This window comes from Falco punctatus (genome assembly GCF_963210335.1).
Source record: "Falco punctatus genome assembly, chromosome: 2".
NCBI lineage: Eukaryota > Metazoa > Chordata > Aves > Falconiformes > Falconidae > Falco > Falco punctatus.
In genome coordinates, this window is record NC_137581.1 from 111,457,204 (window position 1) to 111,468,054 (window position 10,851).

Below are 10,851 nucleotides of genomic sequence, written 5' to 3' on the forward strand. Positions count from 1 at the left end.
CTTCTGACTCTGACAGGAGGTTAATAGCCCCCTAAGAAGATGGGTGACAACTGTGAAAGCCTAGGGTGGGGGGAAAGGCCTTCATTGTGCACAATTTACAGCTAAACAGAAAGTGCAAAGAAAATATCTGCCTAGGTTCTTAAATGAATAAAAGCGGGCTAGACATCCAAAATCAAGTCCTAGCTTTGCGAACTGTTAACAATGTGCTGTGATGGTGTATTTGGGGATACCAGTATACTACAAATAATATTTTCACTATGCATCAAAACTGATGGAAGACAGGCTTGCCCATAAAGTCCTGGTCAGAGGCTCAGCAAATTAGGCTTCAGCTGCTACCTCTGATGTCTTCTGACCTCCTTCCCTCTGACCACGCTCAGCTTTATCTGTGTAACCCTCAATCCCCAGTCTATAAAACAGGACTGACAAAATTTCCCTAAATCATTGTTTTAAGAGGATTAGGAATTGTAATATCTAGACAGAATGAGCACGAGAATAATTTGCCATTTAAAGTTTATAAATGTAAGACTGTTACCACAGCAGCTATTTTTGTATGCTAGGGGGACATAGCATTGTTAATAAGAAAAAATTAGTCAAATGTATGGCAAATATTAATTAATGGAATAGCAAACAATGAGCATTCTTTTTTGGCAGATGAATACTCCTGTTTGCCCAAGAAAATGAGTATTTGTATGAGCATCAGTATTCCTTCAAATACTGAAAAAGATTGTTCATATGTTCATAAAAAAAATTTAAAAGACATAATTATGCATAATTGTAATGAGTAATTAAATTTTGAAATTGTGTTCACAAGTATTTGCCAATTATTCAAACAAGCTGCAAACTAAATACTGTGCTTCATTAAAAATAATATTAAGACAGCAAATTCAAAGACTAAAATATGACAAAATCACCACACTTAGGTTACTTATGCAATCTAATTCCTAACCCCTTGTCCATAGTAAAGTTTGGCAATGAGATAGCATATGCTAATATCTACAGAACTTTTGTCACATTCAAGATGGAAAATGATATTTTGGCTCAGTTAATTTTATTTCTTTAATTGCTTCTCTTTCTTTTTTTTTTTTTTTTTTTTTTTTTTTTTTTTTTAATTTCTCTGTTAGGCATGGTGTGGCCTAATTCCTGAAATACCCCATTTTGTTGAAGCATGGTTTCAACAGTATTTTACATCTCTATATAGAATATTTTATCACCTTAAAGGGCTTCTCTTACTATTTTCTCAAAATCTACAGCATGTCTTTGAAGTGAGGAAGCTTTCTGTGAATACTTAACAGATGGGAAACTGAACCATATATAAATGTAACATTTAGGAAATCTAATTTTGGGTGTTAGCTTGATGCCAAATACGTATTTTTCAGATCAGAGAAGCTCCCATGTTTGAATGAAATTCTAAGTTGTCAGCATTTCTGAGAATGAAAATTTGGGATGGGTTTCATTCCACTTAAAGACATTTGAATTAGAGCAAAATTCATGGAGAGGAAATAAGCACTTAGAGAGCAAATATCTCCTCAAAAGATAAAGAACCAAAATAAGTATCACTCTCACCTGAAAAGTACCTAGTTCTGTCCATTGACAACAAAAGGAGTCAAAACATCAAACTCCCATGTAAACATCCAGAATTAGGTGAAAGGAACCCAGCCCAGAATTCTTCAGGTTTTTGACCCTTGACATTAAGCATCTGAGAACTCCTGTTAAATAGTGAAGCATGTCTGACAGAGGGAGTTGGCCTTATAAATCTTTGCTCTCTGTCCTAGCTTAGACAACCTCAGTGGCACCAGCTGTTAGGAAGAACTGGTAAATTTAAAAATTATATCCCCCTGTCCATTGGGCAATTTGCACTTTTCTTTAACACTTCTCCAAAAGCATAAATCAGCTCCATGAGATGCAAAGCCCTCTTATCTTCATGGTGCAACTGATGGGACAGCCAGCTCAATGACAGAAAGATCTGAACCATCTTGTTCTCCTTTTTTTTGCCTTACTGAAGAAAAAAAAAATCATGCAACCTAGTTGCCAAATCTGTCAGAAGAAAAACAGAAGAACTCTCTGCACTGCAGTTTATTTCCAGTGAAAATCTTGTGGGCACGGGGCAGGAAGTAAAGGAAAATAAAACCCTTTTCTGGTTATTAAAGTAGAAAAGTAATGTTCCATAAAATTCTCCAGCAACATCCACCTGTCACCGGGACTTTTGCAAGCCAAGTAGATGATTGTTGCATTGGCTGCAAATGAAGCCCAGACTTCCCATATGGCAGTGCTAATTCAGCCACCAATTGTCCAATGATATAGGGAGAGGTCTTCTGCTCACTAGAAGTACTACCAGAGAAAGCCTGTCTCTTCACCCAAGGCATTCTGTTTGCAGGATTAGCTCTTTTATGATTTTTATTTTGAGTTTGTGTTCCAAATGTACTCAAACACCAAAGACTTTGAAGCTCTACAACACAGGGATCCATCCACACAGATATTTTTCCTCCAGAGCTTACAAACCTAAATAAGTCAAACATACAACAGTGAAAATTTACATGGATGGACTATTTTAGGTAGTTATCTTCAGTACTTTGCTATTATTGCTGGTTTGTCACTTGTTTACTCAAAGCAGCTCTTTGATTCTTTAATTTTTAGACAATCGTAAAGCCAATGACTGTGCCAAGTACCACTCTCTCAGTACAGCCATAATGAAAAATAAAGCCCCTTTATCTGCAAGATAGCAGGAATTAACAGAAGCCCTCATCCCATGCAGCATAGCACCATGCAAGGCCACATCAGAAGAATGGGGCCAGAAGGGTTCAAGAGCTGCAGAGAGACTAAAGGATGTTTGGGAGGGCTCTGAATGTTTCAGCCACATAGTCAGAACTGATCCCATTCCTCTGTTCTTCTCACAGCTGATTTTATATTTTATAGCCTTTCCTGTCATACAGTTTAGCAGCAGTGCAGTCTGCTTTCCACAGTGCTTAATGTGTCACTCTTCCCTGCATCTGCATCCTAATTTAATTTCTGTGAATAACCTCCCCTCTCTCCCTGCTCCACACACCCCGCCCCCCCCCCCCCCCCCCCCGGCCTTTCTCACATCTTCACCAATCATTGCTTTTAAGGAGGCTCAGCTATTTTTCAAGGAAAAAATTAAAAAGGAGCATGAGTTCTTTGTACAACTGAGCTGCTCTTCATCTTTCCTTCCCACTCTGTTTCCTCAGGGGTACAGTAACATTATGGGCCTTCTCTTGATGGAGGAACCTGGTGGTCTCTTGTTCTCACACTGGGGTGGAGAGAGCTCAATCTCTTGTCATTGGCATAAATGTTTAATACTCATGCAAGCAGAACTGTCTCATGATGGCTTGCTAATTATCCACTGTAACAGACTCTGGATCTGATGCCCTTAGATTATTCTCTTTATTGGCTATGCTTTAAAAAATAATTACTCATCATATTTTCAGAAAAATCAAACATTATGTTTTCACAGCAAAGACTCTACTAGCAATGGGGAGGATACTAAAAATAGAATAAAAGAGGTCAGTGGTTTCTTTGATTCGTTAGCACTGCTTCTAGCTCTGCAGTCTGCAGTGTGTGACTGGGTTTGCACGGACAGAAAAACTCTGCTGAAGATGAGATCTTTCTCATACCCAAAGCTGCATGCATTACTACTGTTGAATGAGTAATTAGGTGTAATTTGCAGAAAATTAGCAAATATTTTTAATGAAAGAAGTAACTTGTATCTAGAATTGCCATTTTACATATTGCAGATTTGGTGGTATAGTACTCCAAAGTACAACTCAGCATTAGAATTATGCCATTGACTGAGCATTGACATATGTCCCTAAACCAAAGAACTGAAATAAGAACAACTGTATAGTTCAGTATCAGACTAGTTGAAACAGACAATTATCCAAAAAGATAACAAATTTTTTCAAATCTCAAGATTTAACTTTACCAAGCCTGACTACTAAACATCTGGAATTTCAGATATTTTACTTTATTTCAAAATTTATACACAATAAGTGGCAAGAGACTAAATGCAGACATTTTGACCCATCAGTTGTTAAAATTAGTGAAATTTAAAGCTACAATCAAACATACCTTTAATATGACAAAATCTAGAAAGAGTAAAAAAAGGGCAATAAACAGAAGGGCAGTTGGACAGCAAATCTGCTATAAACGTCTTTGTGTAAGAGGCAATATGGAGGCCAAAAGCATAATCTGCTAGTATGGAAGAGGCTGTCAAGCATGCCTACAGTTTGGAACCACGAAAATTTAAAATGCCAGCAAAATGGAACAACAGGATGTTAATGAGTTCATATATAGAATGGCATTAATGTAATATATGATTTGAAAATCGACATTATAGAATAACAGCTAACAAACTACTATATGGAGGTTTTTCCTTAAGAAATGTTCTTCAGAACCCTCCAGATGTGCCTGTAGCAGCTCTGCATCAAGTGGATGCAAAAACAGGTTCAGCTCATGTTCCTAAAAAAACATTACAGATTATACAAACAAAAAATGCTTGACAATACTAAGTCTAAGAATAAGAATTCATCTACTCTCATTATTAAAATTATGCATTCAACTAAGCAACTTCCAAAGGTAAAACTCATCCTATTAACAGGTTTTACTGTTTTTGCTATAAAACTGCAGTAGACCATTACTTTCAGGTTTATCCTTCTTCAAAATCCTGTAAACTAAACATTTTAAAAGAATATTTTTTGTTAACATTTTCAATTTATCTTAAAGAAAGAAAATTGAAACTGAAATTCATTTTGCTTTCAAACCATGATCAGCAAAACAAGTTTAAAAAAAACAGCTGATGCCCTCTCACTTAGCTAGGTAGGATGCAGGAAGAAAAAGGGATCTTTGATACTCTGTGCTTAAGCTAGTGAATAAAACCCACCTTTCTCCTTTTCCTTTACACTCCAAAACCAGACAGAACTAGAAACATGAGCTGATGCATTCAGGAAAGTGAAATCAATGACACAGTGACATACCATAAAAGACTACCGTCAATGCATCTAGGATGAATTCAGAATCCAGTAAATCTTCCATCTTGGTAAAAGTCTTCTGCTATTTTTTTGCTATGACACTGTAGGGTTGGTTGTGTTACATCATGAAGCATGCAAAGACTAAGTACTATTCTGGGGAGGTTATAACATATTTAATTTACAGCAAATAATCTCAGTCCTTGTTTTAAATGCAGAACTTATGTGGCAATTGTATATGTTGTTAAATTCATGTTATTTACTACTGAAAAAGCATTGGCTAAGTACAATACCTGTTTTCAAGGATCTTGTCCTGAACAATATTAAGAACTGGTATAACTGATACACAGTTTAATCATGAAATCATGACTGATTCATACAAGCTAAAATGCTGTTAGCAGTTACTGCGTAGGCACCACATCCACAGATGGGGAATGAAAGATATACAAAGAACTGTATCCAAATATATATGTATATATCTAAGCGTGTATACATACATCCACTTTCTGTGGGGAAAAAAAAAAAACAACAAAAAAAACCTTACAGAATCCCTTTGGACTGCAGTAAAGCTGATTTTTGCCATGAAGCTATGGGGTACTTGTGGTATTTTTTCCTGGCTCTTCAATCACTAAGCCTGTAGACTTCCCAATGGCAGGGAACAGCTGATATTTAACTCCATTCTGTACTATGATGCTGAACTGCCATTTGAACATGCCCATCAGATGAAGCCTTCCATTGGTATAAACAGCTTAAGAGAAACTGCAACCATGGTATCCATGCCTGAAACTACTCAATCCCCTAAACTGTCAGGGAAAATTGTACAGCAGCTCTGGTTTTTGTTCTTAGCAAATTAACTTTTTATCCTAGCAAAAAAGTGTCTCAACTCCTCCCTCACTGTAGATATTCTTTGTATTTTCCTCATGCAGGAGTCATTTCTGTGTTGTTCTATCACAACTCAAATACCTTTTGACAAGTCATTTATAAACTTCCTTAATACTTTCAAACTCATTCCCTTTTCTTTTTTTTTCTAAAGCTTGAACAATCTCTACAGAATAACAAATTAATATAGGCTATAACTGCTCTACCTGTGACCTGAATTTCTATGGGTAATTACTAGTCTGGGTTATCTATGGGAGGCAAATATACATACACATCCATGGGCAGTTTAGACCAGGTAATTTCACCTGTTTCTCCAAAAGGTCTGCATTTGGAGCATATGTTGATTTTGCAGACCAGTTTTTATAGTAGTAAATGCAAGCTTTTGATAAGCTAGGGTACTATTATAATCAAACATTGCCTGCATTTTAAATTACTACTATTTCTTATGCAATGTATAATGAAGGATAATGCACATAGCTTTGGAGCTCATTTCGAGTTTCAAAACAAGTTACAATGCAATCACCTATTAACCTTTTCATCCCAAGGGTTTTTCTACAAAAAGCTAATATCCCTGACAGCTCCTTGTTTATTTTCAGATCCATGCACTGTTTGCCACTAGTGACCTTGCAAGCAGATTCACACCTTGCAAAGTCCCTGACCTTGTAGTCATTAAAATCCAATCACACACTGGGCAGGCTTCCATATTCATTAGGACAGCAAGAAGATAGATTTGAACATGCCTCTGAAGTGACCAATACATTCATCAGCCAATTTCCATCTTCTTCAACAATTTCAGCTTGCTTAGGGATATTACTAGATTAATTGATACAGAAAATCTTTTGCAACAAAACGGTAGCAATGTTAAACAGATGCAATATGTTTCTAATTAAAAAGGCCGTGATCAAACATAAGTCATAAATTATAGGTTGTCCTATGAATACCCATATGAAGTTCCTAGAACAATTATTTTTGGTTATGCTTTTGATGTAGGGGTCAGAATGTTTTTTCAAAATACATTATAGTGAAACTAGCATCTAAAAATAAGAAAAAACATGTTTACAACTAAAGGAAACTTCATATAGGATATTTTTGGGGGAAATTAAACATACTGATGCAATGTGCTAAATAACCCTATTAAGTTCCTATATATCTATTTCATAAGCACATTTGGAAGGTAAAATTTTAAGTCATAAAGACAAAATGAATGTCAACCACAAAAAGAACAACAAAACCTGAAAGAAACCAAATAAGACCCAGGTGTAACATCTTTTCTATTCTATTTTGACATATACTTGCCTTTGTCTACACAGATTGTTCTCCTGGAAAAGTGAAATTGATGTGAATATACTTTGAGGAAGAAAAAGATTTTTCATATTTGGAATATTTAGGTATGACCTCTTCTGAATTTAAAGCACAAAAGATTTGAAATAGGGTGGGATAGAGGAAGAAGTGGCAAATACATGAATATCAAGCCCCAAATGAATCAGTACCTGCCAAAGAGGTTGCTCAAAAATCTCTTTGCTCTCATCACAAAACACGTTTACAACAATACTGTTCAAAAACCATTTATGTTTACCTGGCAAAGGCCATAGCTATATCAAAACATTCTGAAGGTGACTGAGCTTCAATACTTGGGTCAAAAGTCTCTGCACAGAAGGCAGCTGAAGGCAGGTTGTAAGCTCCTCTTGGATTTTTAGGTTGTTTGTTATATTGTTGATGGGGAATCCATCCACATGAGTTTTCATCAAAGTACAGACATGAAGCTTTATAAACCCAGGTTCCATATTACTTGTCTTAAGTAAATAATTGCTAATTAGCCTTGCAATTTTATTTTGGCAATTTTTGTTTATTTGTTTGTTTGTTTTTTTAAACCAGGATCTGTCTGAAGGCACATCAGTGACTAAATCAATCCAAAGACCCACTGGAGATAACTTTTGATTCAGAAGGCTTTTGCCTGATTAACAGCTTTTGAGTAAGATGTGAAACAAATCACCTCTTCTTAAAGATTCCTCCAGCTTTCTGACAGCAGAAGCTGAAAGTTGCACATGTCTTGAAGAGCAATGGCCCGCAAAAATACTGTCTTTCTGCATTCATAGGCCGGCATACCACTTATGCATAACCCCAATGAATACAAGTTGGTCTTTAAAAAATAGAAGAAGAGAGACTAAACACATTCATGTCTCAAAAGACAAACAATTTTTAAGGACCAAAGATAATTCTAACGCTGGGCTCTTAAGGAAAGAGTAGAGAAGAATGATAAAAAAATCAATATTGCTTTGAAAATGTGTTCCCCTAAATAGGAAAAGGGCTGTTGTCTTGAGAATCTAGTGTATAATAAGCAACTGGTTATTTCCCCATGTTTGCTCAAGCCCATGTGATGAATGTCCTGAAAGAGTGTCTGTAACTATAAAACTAACATTATAGACTTTCCATACTCCTGCACAGTAAACAACTGGATACAGCACAACATTGTCTGCATCCTTTGTGTAATGATCAGGGATTTTTCATTTATACTGCCCTTTCATAACCTGTATTGCACTCACATTAAGCCAAAGCTCAAAGGCTCTGGCACCCAGTTACACCATAAATTGAAATAATGTGAACGATTTTATACGGTTCTACAAAATGTGCCTTAAGTGTTGTGTCTGTAATGCAAACAATTTTGCAGCCAGGACTATTTCTGTGGAGAAAACTAAGACCCTGAGCTTTCTTCTGCTTCTGAAGAAAGCAAGTATGTTTATGGCAATAAATACAATGTTTTGAAAGCAATAAATTTTAGCAGGCCCATTAGTCTTTATTGATATAACATAAAGCATTTTATTGCAAGAAAATTAGGTTCATGAGCATTACCTGGCATTATCTGGCATTACCTTTGCACACAACAGAGATATTTCCAGTCGTTGCATCATACGTCCTACATATTCAGCAAATTAAACACACCACTGATACAATTAAACACACCACTGATACCTGAAAAGGTGAGTGTCTAAGTATATAATAATTTTATCATAAAGTAAATATGTGATTTTAACACTGTTGGAACACAAACCATATATACCACAGTTTCTTGAATACCTATTTTCAGGAATAAAATTATGGAAAACTTTGGCACTCTCCCATATTTTACGGAGTAAATTCCTTTTTTTATTGTTCAGAATTTTGTTTTGTAAACTATTATCAAAGTATTTTATTGCATTTATAAATAGTTATTACTTGAATGACAAAACGTAAAGTTTAAAGAAATAAATTAATTTTTAAAAGAGCCACATATTCTCATTCAAGAAGAAAAAAACACTATAGAATTGTAAATTAAAAATTAGGAACTGTTCATTCTTAAAATTGACACTTTCTGTTTATACAGCCTGCATTTTTTTTCTGCTGCCATTAGCACTCTAACTCCATTTTTAAACACAGTTAAGTTCACAAAGGAGTTGAGGATCATTAAGATTTTGATTTGCTGAGGGACTGAGAGTCTGCACGGCCTGCTGCCTTCAAATGACTCTATGACCTCCTCTGCATCTTTGGAAAACTAAAATCAGGTTCTAAAACTTTATGCCATGCATAACCAGTCCTACAGCCATGCAGTTTGCATAGATGAATGTGAAAACATCAGATGAATGTGAGGCCATCAAAAAAATGAAAACAAATCCCAAAATCAATAAGCATGCATAGAAATAATCATAATGAGTACAGGTGAGTATCAGCCCACATCATTTACCTGTAGAAAATCAGCAGGTACAAGAGTGTTGTACTGCAGTAGGCCATCACATGGTGCAATTTTGCTGGTGTTGTGACAACATGGATCCATCTCTAGGTTGTATTATCCAAATTTGGACTGTATTTAATACCTTTTAATGTCAGCTTTATACCTCTAATTATTTTTAATGAATCTTCACTTATTCACATCAATTATGTAATTATTTGAAGATTTAATATTTTTCTATGTCACAGGTAGTCTCATTCTCACTTTTGTCTTTTTTCTTGTTTTAGATTAATTTTTTGCTACTCAGCTTCCAGACTTCTTCAACATTTTCAGTTAGCTTTCATCCCAAAGCCCTATTTGTTTAAGATACCACTGATCTTGTGTTTTCAGTGTGCTTTAAGTGGGCATAATCATTACCTGAAAATATTTCACCAAATAACATAGTTTTTATGCTAAAATATTATGCTAATAACCAATTCCCTAAAACTCATTTTCTTTAAACAAGGATGAGAATGCAATTTGGCATGGATTTCCTGTTCGTGGCTCCAGCTGTAATTCCAGATTTAATATAATTATTATTTCTGTGTTTACTAAGTTTCCAAAGTGCTTAGTATAGATCCAGTAAATGCTTAGAAAACTTGATAATAAAGCATAACTTAGGAAAGTAATAATGGTTCCACTTAAAAGGCAGAATGTAACAAAGTTCATTGTCTTCCAAGTCATAGAAGTAGAAGGATGCTTAAAATAAGTATGAACAAAGGCAGAAAAAATTCAAAACACTGACCTAATACAAAAGAAGAAAAGAAGAAAACCATGCATCCCAGGAAACAGAGGATCAGCTGAAAGGAACAAATAAATCACATCAACATTAACTGTTTGTCATGGATACTTGATAATTTACTTACTTAGTTGTATCCTTGCATTCTTAAGGGTGAAAGAAGATGCAAGTGTTCCCAACGTCTTGTATCTGTGGGTGGCCTCGAAGACAGAGGAATCAAAGATCCCACTTAAGGTCTAAGTAATGGGAAAAAAAACCAAAAAGTAGGAGAGAGGGATTTGGGGGGTTTTGTTTTGCTTTGTTAGGGCTTATTGTTGTTGTTGTGGTTATTCTTCTTTGTCTGAATTAGAGGAGGGAGTGTTAAGCATCCTTTTCTCCAATACTAAATAGAATAGAAAAGCCTGTTGGTTACAGGGATTGCGCACTGTTCTGCTTTTTTTGTTGTTGTTGGTTTTGTTTGGTTTTGGGTTTGTTTTTTTTTTTTTTTCTTTTTTCCTTTAGCATTCACAGAA